This window comes from Budorcas taxicolor, chromosome 11, assembly GCF_023091745.1.
Source record: "Budorcas taxicolor isolate Tak-1 chromosome 11, Takin1.1, whole genome shotgun sequence".
NCBI classification, from domain to species: Eukaryota; Metazoa; Chordata; class Mammalia; order Artiodactyla; family Bovidae; genus Budorcas; species Budorcas taxicolor.
In genome coordinates this window covers 92,935,769-92,955,622 of record NC_068920.1, presented here as the reverse complement: position 1 = coordinate 92,955,622, position 19,854 = coordinate 92,935,769, and positions in this window count along the sequence as shown.

The following is a 19,854-nucleotide window of genomic DNA, read 5'->3' as shown; positions in this document are numbered from 1 at the left end:
GATTAAGAGACAGAGGAATACCCAGCAGGTAAAGGAACAGGAGAAATGCCCACCTAACCAAACAAAAGAGGAAGAGATAGGGAATCTACCTGAGAAAGAATTCCAAATAATGATAGTGAAAATGATCCAAAATCTTGAAATAAAAATGGAATCACAGATAAATAGCCTGGAGACAAGGATTGAGAAGATGCAAGAAAGGTTTAACAAGGACCTAGAAGGAATAAAAAAGAGTCAGTATATAATGAATAATGCAATAAATGAGATCAGAAACACTCTGGAGGCAACAAATAGTAGAATAACAGGGGCAGAAGATAGGATTAGTGAAGTAGAAGATAGAATAGTAGAAATAAATGAATCACAGAGAAAAAAAGGAAAATGAATTAAAAGACATGAGGACAATCTCAGAGACCTCCAGGACAATATTAAATGCCCCAACATTCGAATCATAGGAGTCCCAGAAGAAGAAGGCAAAAAGAAAAACCGTGAGAAAATATTGAGGAGATAATAGTTGAAAACTTCCCTAAAATGGGGAAGGAAATAACCATCCAAGTCCAAGAAACCCAGAGAGTCCCAAACAGGATAAACCCAAGGCAAAACACCCCAAGACACATATTAATCAAATTAACAAAGGTCAAACACAAAGAACAAATATTAAAAGCAGCAAGGGAAAAACAACAAATAACACACAAGGGGATTCCCATAAGGATAACTGCAGATCTTTCAAAAGAAACTCTTCAGGTCAGGAGGGAATGGTAAGGCATACTTAAAGTGATGAAAGAAAATAACTTACAGCCCAGATTACTGTACCCAGCAAGGATCTCATTCAAATATGAAGGAGAAATCAAAAGCTTTACAGACAAGCAAAAGCTGAGAGAATTCAGCACCACCAAAGCAGCTCTCCAACAAATGCTAAAGGATCTTCTCTAGACAGGAAACACAAAAGAGGTGTATAAACCCATACCCAAAACAATAAAGTAAATGGCAATGGGATCATGCTTATCAATAATTACCTTAAACATAAATGGGTTGAATGCCCCAATCAAAAGACAAAGACTGGCTGAATGGATGCAAAAACAAGACCCCTATATATGTTTTCTACAAGAGACTCACCTCAAAACAGGGGACACATACAGACTAAAAGTAAAGGGCTGGAGAAAGATATTCCATGCAAATAGAGACCAAAAGAAAGCAGGAGTAGCAATACTTATATCAGACAAAATTGACTTTAAAACAAAGGCTGTGAAAAGAGACAAAGAAGGACACTACATAATGATCAAAGGATCAATCCAAGAAGAAAATATAACAATTATAAATATATACGCACCCAACACAGGAGCACCACAATATGTAAGACAAACGCTAACAAATATGAAAGGGGAAATTAACAATAACACAATAATAGTGGGAGACTTTAATACCCCACTCACAACTATGGATGCATCAACTAAACAGGAAATTAACAAGGAAACACAAACTTTAAATGTACAATAGACTAGCTAGACCTAATTGATATCTATAGGATATTTCACCCCAAAACAATGAATTTCACCTCTCTCTCAAGCGAACACAGAACCTTCTCCAGGATAGATCACACCCTGGGCCATAAACCTAGCCTCGGTAAATTCAAAAAAATTTAAATCATTCCAAGCATCTTTTTTGACCACAATGCAATAAGATTAGATCTCAATTACAGGAGAAAAACTATTTAAAATTTCAATATATGGAGGCTGAACAACACTCTGCTGAATAACCAACAAATCACAGAAGAAATAAAAAAAGAAATCAAAATATGCATAGGAACGAATGAAAATGAAAACACAACAACCGAAAATCTGTGGGAAACTGTAAAAGCAGTGCTAAGGGGAAAGTTCATAGCAATACAGGCATACCTCAAGAAACAAGAAAAAAGTCAAATAAATAACCTAAGTCTACACCTAAAACAACTAGAAAAGGAAGAAATGAAGAACTCCAGGGTTAGTAGAAGGAAGGAAAACTTAAAAATTAGGACAGAAATAAATGCAAAAGAAACAAAAGAGACCATAGCAAAAATCAACAAAGCCAAAAGCTGGTTCTTTGAAAGGATAAATAAAATTGACAAACCATTAGCCAGACTCATCAAGAAACAAAGGGAGAAAAATCAAATCAAGAAAATTAGAAATGAAAATGAAGAGATCACAACAGACAACACAGAAATACAAAGGATCATAAGAGACTACTATCAGCAATTTTATGCCAATAAAATGCACAACTTGGAAGAAATGGACAAATTCTTAGAAAAGTACAACTTTCCAAAACTGAACCAGGAAGAAATAGAAAATCTTAACAGACCCATCACAAGCATGGAAATTGAAACTGTAATCAGAAATCTTCCAACAAACAAAAGCCTAGGTCCAGACAGCTTCACAGCTGAATTCTACCAAAAATTAAGAGAAGAGCTAACACCTATCCTACTCAAACTCTACCAGAAAATGGCAGAGGAAGATGAACTTCCAAATTCATTCTATGAGGCCATCATCACCCTAATATCAAAACCAGACAAAGATGCCACAAATAAAGAAAACTACAGGCCAATATCACTGATGAACAAGGATGCAAAAATCTTCAAAAAAATTCTAGCAAACAGAATCCAACAACACATTAAAAAGATCATACACCATGACCAAGTGGGCTTTATCCCAGGGATGCAAGGATTCTTCAATATCCGCAAATCAATCAATGTAATACACCACAGTAACAAATTGAAAAATAAAAGCCATATAATTATCTCAAAACATGCATAGAAAGCCTTTGACAAAATTCAACATACATTTATGATAAAAAAACTCTCCAGAAAGCAGGAATAGAGGGAACATACCTCAACATAATAAAGGCTATAATGACAAACCCACAGCAAACATTATCCTCAATGGTGAAAAATTAAAAACATTTCCCCTACAAGACAAGTACCCACTTTCACCACTACTATTCAACATCGATTTGGAAGTTTTGGCCACAGTGACAAGACCAGAAAAGGCAATATAAGAAATCCAAATTGGAAAAGAATAAGTAAAACTCTCACTGTTTGCAGATGACATGATCCTCTACATAGAAAACCCTAAAGACTCCACCAGAAAATTACTAGAGCTAATCAATGAATATAGTAAAGTTGTAGGATATAAAATCAACAGACAGAAATCTCTTGCATTCCTATACACTAATAATGAGAAAATAGAAAGAGAAATTAAGGAAACAATTCCATTCACCATTGCAACGAAAAGAATAAAATACTTAGGAATGTGTCTACCTAAAGAAACTAACACATGGACATCACCAGACGGTTAACACCAAAATCAGTTTGATAATATTCATTGCAGACAAAGATGGAAAAGCTCTATGCAGTCAACAAAAACAAGATGAGGAGCTGACTGTGGCTCAGATCATGAACTACTTACTGCTAAATTCAGACTTAAATTGAAGAAAGTAGGGAAAACCACTACACCATTCAGGTATGACCTAAATCAAATCCCTTATGATTATACAGTGGAAGGGAGAAATAGATTTAAGGGACTAGATCTGATAGATAGCGTGGCTGATGAACTAGGGACAGAGGTTTGTGACATTGTATAGGAAACAGGGATCAAGCCAATCCCCATGGAAAAGAAATATACAAAGCAAAATGGCTGTCTGAGGAGGCCTTACAAATAGCTGTGAAAAGAAGAGAAGTGAAAGGCAAATGAGAAAAGGAAAGATATAAGCATCTGAATGCAGAGATTCAAAGAATAGCAAGGAGAGATAAGAAAGCCTTCCTCAGGGATCAATGCAAAGAAATAGAGGAAAACAACAAAATGGGAAAGACTAGAGATCTCTTCAAGAAAATTAGAGATACCAAGGGAACATTTCACGCAAAAATGGGCTCGATAAAGGACAGAAATGGTATGCACCTAACAGAGGCAGACGATATTAAGAAGAGGTGGAAGGAATACACAGAACTGTACAAAAAAGATCTTCACGACCAAGATAATCAGGATGGTGTGCTCACTCACCTAGAGCCAGACATCCTGGAATGTGAAGTCAAGTGGGCCTCAGAAAGCATTACTACGAACAAAGCTAGTGGAGGTAATGGCATTCCAGTTGAGTTATTTCAAATCCTGAAAGATGATGCTGTGAAAGTGCAGCACTCAATATGCCAGCAAATTTGGAAAACTCAGCAGTGGCCACAGGACTGGAAAAGGTCAGTTTCATTCCAATCCCAGAGAAAGGCAATACCAAAGAATGCTCAAACTACCACACAATTGCACTATCTCACATGCTAGTAAAGTAATGCTAAAAATTCTCCAAGCCAGGCTTCAGCAATACGTGAACCGTGAACTTCCTGATGTTCAAGCTGGTTTTAGAAAAGGCAGAGGAACCAGAGATCAAATTGCCAACATCCGCTGGATCATCGAAAAAGCAAGAGAGTTCCAGAAAAACATCTATTTCTGCTTTATTGACTATGCCAAAGCCTTTGACTGTGTGGATCACAATAAACTGTGGAAAATCCTGAAAGAGATGGGAATACCAGACCACCTGACCTGCCTCTTGAGAAACCTATATGCAGGTCATGAAGCAACAGTTAGATTGGACATGGAACAACAGACTGGTTTCAAATAGGAAAAGGAGTATGTCAAGGCTGTATATTGTCACCCTGCTTATTTAACTTATATGCAGAGTACATCATGAGAAACACTGGGCTAGAAGAAGCACAAGCTGGAATCAAGATTGCTGGGTGAAATATCAATAACCTCAGATATGCAGATAACACCACCCTTATGGCAGAAAGTGAAGAGGAACTAAAGAGTCTCTTGATGAAAGTAAAAGAGGAGAGTGAAAAAGTTGCCTTAAAGCTCAACATTCAGAAAATGAAGATCATGGTATCCGGTCCCATCACTTCATGGGAAATAGCTGGGGAAACAGTGGAAACAGTGTCAGACTTTATTATTTTGGGCTCCAAAATCACTATAGATGGTGACTGCAGTCATGAAATTAAAAGACACTTGCTCCTTGGAAGGAAAGTTATGACCAAGCTAGATACCATATTCAAAAGCAGAGACATTACTTTGCCAACAAAGGTCCATCTAGTCAAGGCTATGGTTTTTCCAGTGGTCATGTATGGATGTGAGAGTTGGACTGTGAAGAAAGCTGAGTGCCGAAGAACTGATGCTTTTGAACTGTGGTATTGGAGAAGACTCTTGAGAGTCCCTTGGACTGCAAGGAGATGCAACTGGTCCATTTTGAAGGAGATCAGCCCTGGGGTTTCTTTGGAAGTTATGATGGTAAAGCTGAAACTCCAGTACTTTGGCCACCTCATGCAAAGTGTTGACTCATTGGAAAATACTCTGATCCTGGGAGGGATTGGGGGCAGGAGGAGAAGGGGACAACAGAGGATGAGTTGGCTGGATGGCATCCTTGATTCAATGGTCATGAGTTTGAGTGAACTCGGAGTTGGTGATGGACAGGGAGGCCTGGTGTGCTGCGATTCATGGGGTCGCAAAGAGTCAGACACGACTGAGCGACTGAACTGAACTGAAAGAAACTAAAGACTTGTATATAGAAAACTATAAACAGTGGTGAAAGAAATCAAAGAGAACTCGGATAGATGGAGAAATATACCATGTTCATGGATCAGAAGAATCAATATTGTGACAATGAATATACTAGCCAACGCAATCTATAGATTCAATGCAATCCCTATCAAGCTACCAATGGTATTTTTCACAAAGCTAGGACAAATAATTTCACAATTTGTATGGAAATACAAAAAACCTCAAATAGCCAAAGCAATCTTTAGAAAGAAGAATGGAACTGGAGGAATCAACCTGCCTGACTTTAGGCCCTACTACAAAGCCTCAGTCATCAAGACAGTAGGGTAGTGTCACAATGACAGAAATATAGATCAATTAACAAAATAGAAAGCACTGAGATAAATCCACGCACCTATGGACACCTTATCTTTGACAGAGGAAGCAAGAATGTACAATGGAGAAAAGACAATCTCTTTAACAAGTGGTTCTGGGAAAACTGGTCAACCACTTGTAAAAGAATGAAACTAGAACACTTTCTAACACTATACACCCCCCCCCCCCAAAAAATAACCTCAAAGTGGATTAAAGATCTAAACATAAGACCAGAAAGTATAAAACTCCTAGAGGAGAACGTAGGCAAAACGGTCTCTGACATAAATCACAGCAGGATCCTCTATGACCCACCTCCCAGAATACTGAAAATAAAAGCAAAAATAAACAAATGGGACCTAATTAAAGTTAAAAGCTTCTGCACAACTAAGGAAACTATAAGCAAAGTTAAAAGACAGCCTTCAGAATGGGAGAAAATAATAGCAAATGAAGGAACTGACAAACAACTAATCTCAAAAATATACAAGCAACTCCTGCAGCTCAATTCCAGAAAAATAAACGACCCAATCAAAAATGGGCCAAAGAACTAAACAGATATTTCTCCAAAGAAGACATACAGATGGCTAACAAACACATGAAAAGATGCTCAACATCACTCATTATCAGAGAAATGCAAATTAAAACCAAAATGATGTACCATTTCATGCCAGTCAGAATGGCTGCGATCCAAAAGTCTACAAGCAATCAATGCTAAAGAGGGTGTGGAGAAAAGGGAACCCTCTTACACTGTTGGTGGGAATGCAAACTAGTACAGCCACTATGGAGAACAGTGTGGAGATTCCTTTAAAAACTGGAAATAGAACTGCCTTATGACCCAGCAATCCCACTGCTGGGCACACACACTGAGAATTGAAAGAGACACATGTACCCCAGTGTTCATTGCAGCACTGTTTATAATAGCCAGGACATGGAAACAACCTAGATGTCCATCAGCAGATGAATGGATAAGAAAGCTGTGGTACATATACACAATGAAGTATTACTCAGCCATTAAAAAGAATACGTTTGAATCAGTTCTAATGAGGTGGATGAAACTGGAGCCTATTATACAGAGTGAAGTAAGCCAGAAAGAAAAACACCAATACAGTATACTAACACATATATATGGAATTTAGAAAGATGGTAACGATAACCCTGTATGTGAGATAGCAAAAGAGACACAGATGTATAGAACCGTCTTTTGGACTCTGTGGGAGAGGGAGAGGGTGGGATGATTTGGGGGAATGGCATAGAAACACGTATAATATCATATAAGAAATCAATCACCATTCCAGGTTTGATACAGGATCCTTGGGGCTGGTGCACTGGTATGACCTGGCAGGATGGTACGGGGAGGGAGGTTGGAGGGGGTTTCAGGATGGGGAACGTGTGTACACCCATGGTGGATTCATGTTGATTTGTGGCTGAACCAATTCAATATTGTAAAGTAATTAGCCTGCAATTAAAATAAATAAATTAAAAATAAAAATAAAGAATAATTTTAAAAAATAAGAAAAAGAAGAAAGTGACAATTAAGGTATAAATATCTTTTCAAGAATTTAGCCGGATATTAGAAAATTAGTCCATTAGACACAAAGAAACTAAGTGAAAGATAAATTTTAAAATCAAACTCAATTATATGAAAAACAAATGCACAACAAAAAGTGAACAAAGAGAAACACTGATTCTTAGGAAAGATGGTTAGAATTGATAACTCCTTATGATGAATTATGAAGATAAAAAGAGAAGAGGATAAGATTTACTAATACCAGGAAAGAATAGAACATCTGTAAGGATCCTCTATGAATGAAAAATTATAAAGACTTAGCTTAAGTGGTCTCATTAGTGTATATTTAATGAAAAACAATAGCAGCATTATGTAAGTCCATCCACAAAATAGGGAAAAATAAAAAAATTATTGTTTTGTTTTATAAGGATAGCATTATCTACCTTCTTCCCAAATTATAGGCCATTCTCCTTATGAATTTAGGTGCAAAAGTTCTATAGAAAATATTACCAAGCAGAATTAATAAAAGTGTCATAAATATGAACAAACTGGGGATATAATAACAATTTAAGTGGTTAACACTTGTAAATCAACCAATGCTGTTAATCACATTAATAGAGAAAAATTTTATGATTGTATAAAAGGTTGTCAAAATCTTAATGGCTTTTTATGGAATTCAACAATATTAGTAGACTGAGATTAGGAAAGAATTTACTTAATCTAATAAATAATATCTCTGTTAAATTGCAATAGGCATTACGCATAGTGCTGAATTATTAAAAGCTACTAGATATTTCATTTCTTTATAAAGGTTCATTACTTGAGACAACAAAGAGACCATTAAAACTAAATGTGGGACATAGCCTCACATGTATTAACACTTGATTATTTATTTTTGACAAAAATGATACTTCAGAACAATGTGGAAGTTTTAGTTTTGTCAATATATAGTTCTGAGTTAACTGGATATTCTTCTCAAGAAAAAAAGTTAAACTGTGATGTAATATTGATCTAAATATGAAATATATATATTTTTTGAAATTTAAAATACGTTACTACAAGGTAACATAATGATTTAGGATATAAAATTGTTTTCTTAAATACTATACACAAAACAATCAAAAAGGAAGTATTTTTAAAAATTGGACAACATTATCATTTAAGTTTTCCATTTGTCAAAAGAAATCATGAAGTAGACACATAGTCATGCTTACCTCAAGAGGGTAAGATATTTTAATATGCATAAATATAAAAGAAATCATATATATTAAAACATCTTAAATTAATGACCAATAAATTTATGAATAGGTGCTCAGCTTCATTTGTCATATGGAAAATAAAAAAATGAAACCATAATAAGACAACAATAAGATCAACTAAAATTAAAATCAACCAAAATTATCTAAAATTAAAATGATTGATAAGTATTTGCTGGCCAGAATGTGAGGAACTCTCATATGCTGCTTTCAGAGTACAAATTTTTACAACTTTGGAAATCTTTTCAGCAACAACTACTAAAGAGAACTTATGAGCCAGCAATGCAACACTTAGACATGGACTCATGGAACTGTGTATATATTTGCAAAGCATAATTGTATTATAATATTAATAACACACTGTTTGTGTTAGATACTGAAAGTAATCCAAGTGTTTATCAACAATTGGATAAATATTAATATATTTATAAAACTGAATACAGCATTGAAAAATGAGCAGATTACCACTGTGTTCATCCACATGAATGGATCTCACAAGCATAACATTGATGCAAAGGAGAACATACTGAATTACAGAGTTCATATACATTGGAAAATAGCCAAAATTAGTTTGCATGTATGTGCTCAGTTGTGTCTGAGTCTTTGCTGCTCCATAGACTGTAGCCTAGCAGACTCCTCTGTCCAGGGAATTTTCCAGGAAAGAATACTGGAGTGGGTTGCCATTTCTTACTCCAGGGATCTTCCTGATGCAGGAACCAAACCCTCATTTCCTGCATCTCCTGCATTGGAAGGCAAATTCTTTACTGCTATCACCACCTCAGAAGCCCAAAATTAGTTTGAGAGGTTAGAAAATGAAGATATTTATGGAGGAAGGAATAGGAAATGGCTGAAAGGAAAATGAGTGTCATATTCTATTGTTTATCTTGATGAAAGTCATACAGATGTGTTTACGTCTTTGAAATTCATCAAGCTCTAGACTTAGGTTTTCTATATTTTATCATTCTTTACTACAGTAAAAAGTTTAATTTTAAATTACTGCTGGTATTAAATCACTAAAAAACTATAATATTCCTTTTTCTTATCCTATTCAAGACCTATGTATTATACATAAAATGTATTGAGATGTATGTATTTGAGAGAGGTATTCTTGCTTTCTCTGTTGTAACATTTTGTTTTCTACTTTCAGTTTCTTCAAAATTAAATGCCACAATAATAATTTTATAGTATATCATATAAATTTCTCTGAAAAATGTTAAAACAGAAGGATACAGTGAACAAGAATGTGGGCTTTAGTCTTAGATCTGGGTGTCATTCATCCAGAAGCAATCTATGGGTTCAAGTTAAGTGGGTTCAAGTTAATTTGAGTCTGTAAGCCATATCTTTTTGAAAGGCAGATGGACAGAGAAAGAGGGAGAGGAAGAGAGAGAAAAAGAGAGAGGGGAAAAGTAAGAGCAAGAAAAAGAGTGAGAGGGAGAAAGCGAGGGAGGAAAACAGCGAGAGAAGGGGAATGAATATGAATGTCTGCTGCTCAAGGTCATATATGCATTAAAGTAACACGTACATAAAGTCATCTAGGGGACTGCTTCTTATACTAGTTTGCCCCATATGTGTATTTTCCCAAGCCTCTCTATCATGTATATGCTGTATTAGTTTCCTAAGGCTATCATAACAAATTACCACAAACTAGGTGATTTAAAACAGCAAAAACTTATCTTCTTACTATTCAGGAGTCTAGAATTATGAAACCAAAATGTGAGCAGGGTTAGTCCTTTCTTGAAACTCTGAGAAAGAATCTGTCCCGTATCTGTGTCAGAGCTTCTGGTGTTGCTGACATTTTTGGCATTCCTTGGCTTGTAGCTGTATCACCCTGATTTCTTTGTCCTTATTGATATATTCCTTGTATTTCCTCTGTCTTCAAGTTTTTCTTTCCATATAAGAACACTTGTCTGGACTTGGTGGTGGTGGTTTAGTCGCTAAATTATATGAGACTCTTTTGATCCCACAGACTGTAGCCCACCCGGCTCCTATGTCCATGGGATTTCCCAGGCAAGGCTCATCCTAATCCAGTATGATGTCATCTTAACTTTAGTACATCTATGAAGACTATTTCCAAGTAAGATCACATTCACAGATACTAGAGGTGAGAACTTCAACATATCTCTTTGGGGGACAGAATTCCACCCATAGTATATCTAAGCCGCCATTAAACTAGAGAAGCTAAAGGATTTGTCTAGGGTGCTAAACAGAGTTAATAACAAAGCTAGAGCTAGGAAACAGATGTTACTGAGAATGCAGTGTTTTTTCACATATACCAAGCTGCTTAAAAAACCATCTTCCTCATTCCAGTAGATAAACCTTTAATCTTGATTTTATCTAGGTATTCACTCTATATTCTTGGCTAGATTTAGAACATATAAATACATCTTTTGAAATAATGAACTCAGACAAAAATAATGCACAAGTGTGAGTTTGCATGTGTATTGTGTGAACATAAATGTGAAGGTGACAAATTGGCAGCCCATGTGCCATTTCCAAGCAGTGAAGAAATCTGTTTTGTCCTGTACAATGTTGTTGTGGAGGTTATTATTACTTTTAATGATTTATGATTTTAGAAAGCAATAGATTTCATATAAAATTCCAAATTTCCAACAACTTCTGAAAAATAATATGATCTGGAAACACTGGGCCCAACTGACCACAATCTGCTAGAGCTGGGGTGTGGATGCCCTTTTTCGAAAAGTGTGCAATCTGTAGTTGGCCACAGTGCCAACCCATCCTCACTGTTTCCCCAGTTCAGTTTACCTCCCTCATGTATGTCACATGCTGGACTTGCTTACATTTCTGTCTGCTTTCCTTGATCTACAGAAAATTAAATTGTCTAGTATTGTACTATAGTTTAATTCAGTGGGATGTCTAAATCAAGAGCAAACATTTTAAGATTTAGTTCGTTTCCATTTTACTGTTACATTTCCTTCAACAGGAGAAAAGCTCTTATAAAAATAAAATTCTTGTCAATTTGGCTTTACAAGTAACTTCAAAAGCCCAAGATTAGTTTTTGTTTAAAAAGTCAGTATCTCTAATTTGTAAAATTCCAATAGTGTATACTGAATATCTACCATTGTCTTTATTTTTAATATACTTAGCTATCAGTGTGTATGATTAAGTGTATGTGTGATATAGGATTAAGTGTATGTGTGATATATAATTAAATGAAAAACAGTATTAAACAGATGCAGTGGAGAAAAAACTGGGTATGAAAGGTAAACATAAGCACTACAGGAGAAGGAGAGAGCCCTGGAAGAATAATGAGGCTTAAATATATAGATATAAAAATGAGGGGGATTAGTTTGTGATAAGATGGGAAACAGATAAACAATAAACAAACAATAATTCACACAAGATGTGCCTTAAAAGCTACCTACAAATGATTTCAATATGCCCACACAGAGAATTGATTCCACAGATTGTGAGGGTAGCTGAAATTAAGCAAAGGTAAAAGAAGGTTTTGAGTCTCATCAGCATCTAGAACTTCAGCACAGCTCTTGATCTTCCCTCAAAAGTCACAGTAAGGGAAAATAAATTGTATTGGTTAAATTAAACACACTGGCTGCAAGGGCTCCATGAAAATAAGTGTAAAGCTAGATTCTGATGGATGAGAAAATTCCTTTCCTGAAGTCTAGCCATCGGAAATGGGAAGGATTGACTGTGAGTAGGGATGTGAGTGGGTTTCCCTGGTAGCTCACTGTTATCAAATCTGCCTGCAATACAGGAGACTTGCAGGATCCTCAGGTTAGATCCCTGGCTCAAATATGTGACTAATCAGGGAATAAAATTACCCCCACAGGGATTTCTCACAAATTTAGTTTAGTAGCTGCTATTCTTCTTCAGAAAGATTTTTCATCATTGTGGGGGGAAGGAGAGGTGGGAGGGAGGCATGAAGGAACATACACAGGTGTTAGTGGTACCCTAGATTTAAGAACACTACCCATTAAAAGCACTGCAGGGATCCCATATTAAAACCTCTCTAGCAGGTGCATCAGTTAGAACTTCAAGTACTATTCTCAAGTACATATTCATGTGCTTTCTCTACTGTGGCTTGACACAATAGTAATTATCATTATTCAGGTAATTTGTAGCCATTAAAAACCAGTCTATATTCTAATTACTGAAAAATTATATACTCATGTGAAAGTAGCCTAATTTTACTTTGCCAAAGATTTATTTTTCAAGTAGTACAAAACTATATAACATGCTGAGTTTGTTTATTTCTCTTGAAAGTAACTTAGTAAACTTCATGAGAAATTATAGGGCTTTTTCTATATGAAATTTCTAGTAATTTTTTTTCCATTCTATAGCTGAGTCCAAAGACCCAGACTTATTTTATTCCCTTGCATTTAAAAACTCCTCTAAATTGTTTTGTTGAAAATGAGGTTTACATAGTGGCATGTTCAATAACTATTCATCAACTTTTGTTACTAAGAAACCATGTTGATTCATACAAAGGAAACCAGCTAGACATTTAGCCACAAACCAAATAACAGTGTTGTATTTACTATTAAAATAAATAAGTTGTAAACTAAACAATAGCATTCCGATTATGCCACAGTGATACTGTCATTAAGTAGAGGAATTCACTATTAGTCTGAAATTTAGTTGAGAATATCATTTAATCTAATCTCTCCCTAGTAATACCATTATTTCAGTAGGAAAAAATGGCTTTCATTTTCACCACTTGTATCACAGCAAATAGAAAATCCCTCAAAATGATAAATCTTATTGCTCTTTTAAATTATCTACCATCTTTAGTGGAAAGGTATTTAATACATATCAACTCATATTTTCCTTCATTATTACCATACAATTCTTCTCAATCACATATTTGTAAAGCTAAAACCCTCTTCCAAATTGATATCAGTCTTGGAATTCATGGGTATCTCAAAACCTCCACATTGCCTTAATGTTAATTGAGAAAGTAGGTGTTTACACTGATCTCCTAATGTTAAAGCACAAGCTATGATTGCAGCAATAAACAGAGAGTGTCTCTATATTCATTTCTCCGTCAAAAAAAAAATCTTATCACTTATTTTCATTTATTTTTAGTGTAGAGCAAGCTTCCAAGTTAGGATGCTCATTAATATTTAATACCTTATGGAAATATATTTGTTTATGGTGATCACGCATTTCCATTTTCATTGTTGCAAAATGTTTACCAGTTTATGGTATGAGATATTATTTATGTTTCCATATTTGGGTTGTTAGGAATTCTCCCAATCAGACATAAGCATAAACAACCACGTTGATTTCACAATTATCTCATTTGTTCTGAGTAGTAGAAAGGAGCAGAAGTTAAAATCCTTCACACAGTACTGTAGCCTAAAATTGGTAGATACCCCTAGGTGATTGGAGAGGAATTAATCCTAGTTTCCACCTTTCTAAAAAAAAAAAAAAAAAGGTACTAGATTCTTCTGACAAATGTTGAAAGTGTCAATCACTTAGTACTGTCTGACTCTCTGTGACCCCATGGACTGTAGTCTACGATTCCCTTCTTCAAGGGATCTTCCCGATTCAGTGATCTAACCGGCATTTTCTGTTTGGAAAGCAGATATTTTTACTGTCTGAACCACAGGGGAAGCCCCTACAAATATTAAATTGCCTCATATTTATTTCAATAGGAATCATTTTACATCTTACCTACAAACAAAAAAAGAAATAATAACATTAAAAACACCTCCTCTGTTTTCATTAAGATACTTTATATATTATTTGCCATTAAGGAAAGATATTACTAATACATTCCAAAGTTGACTGTGTAGTTTCCTGAATTCCTCTTGATGAAACTCTTAAAAAAGGAATGAACATTAATTAGCACCTGTATTGTGTCAAGTAGTGTGCTAGGCATATTCAATCATTTAATGAGAGGCAGTGTAGCGTGGTATTTAAGATCACAGTCTTGAGTTTGAATTCTTCTTTGCTCTTATATTACTAGGTGTGACCTTGACTCTTGGTTAACCTCTCTGTGCTTCACTTTTCTCATTGGTAATATGAGTAAAATCCTAGACTCTTTCTTATAGGGTTGCTGTGAGGGATAAACTAAGTTAATGTAAGTAAAATACTAGAGCAGTTTGGCATGGAGCAGATACTCAGCATCAGATATTGGCATTATTTTCACCAGATCTAATAAAGTGTCATTATCTTTATTTTACTGATGAGGAAACTAGTGTTCAGAGAGTTGAAGCAATTTACATTTGGAGACAACACAGCAAGTCATACTTTAAAGAGCTTTTATCACTAAATTATGTTGTGATTTTTTTCCCCCATTCTATATACATACTGATAGTTTTCTCTCTGCATACTTACTGAAGGAAAGAGATCTTTTGTCTGTCCATATCTCTTAGACTAGATACAGTAGTTGCTTTAAATCTGGTAACTGCAAAGGAGATTATTGCAACACATAATTTGTTGCCTCACAGTTTAGATTGTGTGTGTGTGAGGGGTAGGCACATAGGACTTTTTGTTTTAAAACTTATACATGAAGAATAATAATTTTAATATATCTTTGAACTAGAAAATCACAATAGATGGCCTGTGGAAAACTACAATCCAGTGGAAACACTGTGTAGACCAACTAAAGATAAGATCCAAATTCACAAAGGAAAAATGAAAGAGACTAAATAATTAATCAGGTCTTACACACTGGTGGCAATCAATGGGTTTTAAGAGTCCAGGTAAAAGATAGTACTTTGACTCTTAAGAGAGCCTCTAGAAATCTGCTAGCATCATCAGATTTACTGAGGAACCTACACAGATCTTAAGGGTATCATGGAACCTTTTTAGATTCAATTCTTATAAATTAGCTGTCCCTTCTACTTACTTTTGTAGTAAGCTTTACCTCTATAAGAGACATATGTAGGCACACCTTACATACTATTTGTTCTAGAACTTATTGACAAGTTTTTAAAAATACCCTAAGTTAGGTAGAGTGTATTTGTGGTCCAAATTCACTTAATGACTGATTAACCTTAGATAAGGTATTTTTCTGAGACTTAGTTTTACATCATTTAATAATTCACTTAAAAAAATATCATGTTAGCAGTTATTAGTTCATTACATTCCCAAAGTAGTCCTGTGGAATAAATGGCACTCACTAGTACCCATACTTTACATTCAAGGAATCTGGATTTCAGAGAAGTGACTTCCATCGGGTCAGAGAGAACAGAATGGGCTTGGAACTAATAGAAAAAAGCTAGCATTTATTCAACACAGTTCTAAACTATTTTATATCTATTTATTAATTTAACCTCCACAACAACAAATAGATAAATTGGGAACTGTTAACATGTCCATTTTACAGATGATGTGACTGAGGCATTGCAAGATTAAGCATTTTACTTAAGGTCACAGCTGCTACCTGGCAGAGATGAAATTCAAGCCCAGACAACCTGATTCTAGTTCCCACGCATTTAATTACTTGACCACACTGCCTTTCTGAAGCCAATAAAAATAATACAATTTATTCCTGCATCCAAGTTATTTAGACTCTTAGACAAGCAGTGAAAGTATAAATAGGCTTATCAAAAGGAATGAGTTCTGGTTTCCTTGGCAGGAAATGGATATCAGATTTGGAATGTATATTATTTTAGTACTCCTGAATTTGTCTGCATTTTACAGTTTTGCTGTATAGGGCCGAGATGCAGAAAATAGTCCTACCTTAACAATATTTAAGGCTGAAGCTATTAGGCTTGTGGTACTGAAATAAATATGTCTGCTCTTCTGCTCTAAAACTAACCCAGACTAGGAATATAATAGGGTTAGAAATTTAAATGTCCATAGAACTCAAACTATAATTAAGCCACACACCTCAGACTTCTCTACCACCTATTTTGCAAGCTTCCTTTAGATTTAACTCATTTGTCACCAAACTCAGCAATGCCTACTGGGCATGCCCAGTGATATGGTCAGTGCCTTGTATCAAGTTTCACTTCCTCCAGGTTTTACCAGCTGCAAAAGGAAGGAGGAGACAGAGCGAAGAGTTAAACAAGAACAGAACTTGGTTCAGCTCCGGATGTCCATGGCCAGGGCAGAGCACAGAAAGCTGGGGGAGGAGAAGGGATGAGGAGACGCTACCACCAAAGTACCTTGTCCAGTAGATGAGTCTGGGCTCTTAAACTGGCACGTTAACTGGGTGGGTCCCTTTTGCATCTTTTTGGCAAAGCTTGGGCAGATCGTGAAGATCTGAAGTGATCACTCATCCCGGGGCCACTGTAAGGGGTGGGGCAGGGACTGTGGATCTGGGGGAATGCCAGCGACTGTGTGAACCTTGCCTGTCTCTGTATTCCTCGAAGAGCTGCAGCTTCTCTAGGGTTCCAAGCAAGAGATCAAAGTGCACAAGTAAAGCGAGAGCTCATCTTAATCACCGACTCCTTGGCCCCTTCCTTTAGGCCCTGGAACCAACCCTCTCAGATACCGTTGCCCAATCACGACAAAACCCCGGAGAAGTGGAATCTCCACACAGCTTTCCGTGGGTCTAGCAGGGGCCTGGGCATGCTCAGTAGGCTACGTGTTTCTCTCTCTCTTTTTTTCCCCCTCTCTCTCTTCCTCTCTCTCCCTCTCCCGCTCTCTCCTCTTCCTCTTTTTCTATATCCACCTCCCCTCTCTCTCATGGGGGAGGGTGGGTGGTGACAAGTTAGAAGCACTTGCGTTAGGTCCCCGCCCCCAGGATCGGGCTCCCCCGGCAAGAGGACGAAGCAAAGGCAGAAACACACCTCACTGCGCAGCATCCCCACCGGGAGGGGCTGCGCCCGGCGGGCTGAGCCCACCAGTATCCCAGTCTGGGGACGGCCCGCCGCTCTCCATGGTACTGCGGAGAGCTCAGCTCCGCCCTTCTCTTTCAGAAGGACAGCACCCAACGTCACGTAACCCAGCCTTCTCGGGCTCCGCGACCGCCTCCTCCTTCCCAGCTCTTTCCCTCTCCTCCTCCTTCTGCTCCCCTCCTTTGCCTGTTCTCCCCTCCCGCACTCCTGGAGATAGACGCTCAAGCCTGACGCCTCTCTAAAGGCAGCAGCAGTCGCCTTATCCACAGACCTCAGGAAATTCGCTTTGACCGTTGCATGCCTCAAGCTCTGGCTCGAGCTAAGGGGGAATAACCGGGCAGGTAAAGAAGCTCAATTTGTGTTGGGGGGGAGGGGATGGGGCGAGGCTAGCTGGAGAAGGATATGTTTCCCCATTGTAATTGAGCCAGGATCTGCCACAAATGAACGGGGAAGGATGGGTGGTGGGAGGGTGGAGGAGTAGAGATCTTGGTTGTTTTGCATGAAGCTTTTTAAATAATGGCAAGAAGATGAGATGGTGGAGCTGGGGTAGTAACTTGAAGACTGAATGCAGTGATTCATTAGCAGAAAAAGAAAACGGGCAAGTTAGAAACCAAAGCAATAATATACATCTAGAGCTACATCTTTCTTTCCCTTCCCCATCAGCCCCATGCTGTGCCTATCCTTAATTTGTGCAGTCGACTCCAGGCTCCAAGAAACTGCACTGGTATTAGAGATGGGGCTTAGAGCCTGGGCGGGAAAGCCAGGGAGAATTTTGGGTGTGCATTGGTATTAAGGGACTTTGAAATATCCAGGGAGAAATGATAGGCACTTCTAAAAATCCTCTCAAACATTTCAGGTTCTTTATTATGATACATTGAATGATGCATGGAAAGGTGTGTGCATGTTTGTGCGTGTGTGTGTTACCATAAACATATTAAAATAAATGCAACTGCAGCCCATGAGCATACTGTATCGATCCTTCCAGTGGCTTGGGAATGAATTTGATTCTAGAAATGAAAGAAAAGATTAATGAGGCTGTTAGTCTGCTTTTGAATTAGAGCGCTTCTTCCTTTGGCTGCAGTGAGGTTGTTTTTCAGATCCTTTTATTTTATCCTCTAATTTGTGAACTCGCCAGGTTTTCCCGGCACCTAGAGAGAATCCTTTTCTCCATATAAATAGAGATACTCTCTCACATACAATGAGCTTCCTCTAAGAACTGGGAGAGTCAGTTGACCTCCCCTGTGGTAAAAATATGTTTTCCTCCCTCTTTTACATTCCTTAAAAAAAAAAAAAATTGTCAAGATATGCATTGTTGGAGGAGGGCAAGAGAGCAGTGTAAAGAAAGGTTTTATGATCTATGGAATGTCAATTAATAAAACAATTGATTCCAACTGACTAACAAAAAAATGATTTTCTAACACAGGAGCTTGTAAATGGTTTCAAAGCACTTACTCTTGATCTTGAAATTTCAGTTTTATTTCACAATGACTGAAAATGTCACAGATTTCTGAGTCCACTTAAAAAATGAAAGTCTTCTGAATAATATGTCTTTTAGAATGATTTTTAAGAGCACTTTTCTTTGGGTTTGGAGCAGGAGTAGACAAGATATGGCTGGTGATTACTCATGGTGTGGCATGTATCAGCCGTAATAAAAAAGCAACTGAGATTTTAAAGTCCCTTTGCTAGTGGGCAGTGTGTGTAGTGTGTTGTGTGTGTGCTGAAAGAGAGAGAACCGGTCATCAATATCATCTGGGGAGGAACTTGAAGTGGGATCCCCTAGCTTGGTGGCTCTCAGATGACACCTGTAGGGATTGCTCTGTATTGAAGACAAATGTTCTCGGTTCCCTTCATGGAGGAGCAGCAGCACAATGCGGAGCCATAAATTACTGCTAGTTTCAGCTTGTAGGGAAAAAAGTGTTAATTGGATAGTGAGTTTCTGTGTCTAGGCAATAAACTGGTGTCTGTGCCTGTGTGTGTTGTGTGTGTAAGTGTTGGGCGGGGGGAGATAGTGAGAAATGGAAATGGTGAAGGAAATACATATATTTTCTTAGCTGGACCAGATGATACATTGTGATTCTCTTGGTTAAAATATGAGAGTAATTTTTGGTTAAAAAAAAAAAAGCCTGAAAAAGAATTCACTATATATGAGTTCTATACCATTACAAGAACCTGTCAGATTAGAGTTGAATAAAGAGAGATGATTTAATAGTTTAGTGAGTAATTCAAAGATATGATTTTAAATGTGAGCTTCCTCGAGCCATAGCAGCTAAGGTGACATAGTAGCTATTCTAACCACACAAATTCTAAGAGCTGACAGCCAGAAAGGACTTGAAGAGGAGTTAAGATTACTGCACTCTTAGGCAAAATATTAAATACTTGACTTTAGAGGAGTTAATATTATGGCAGTTGAG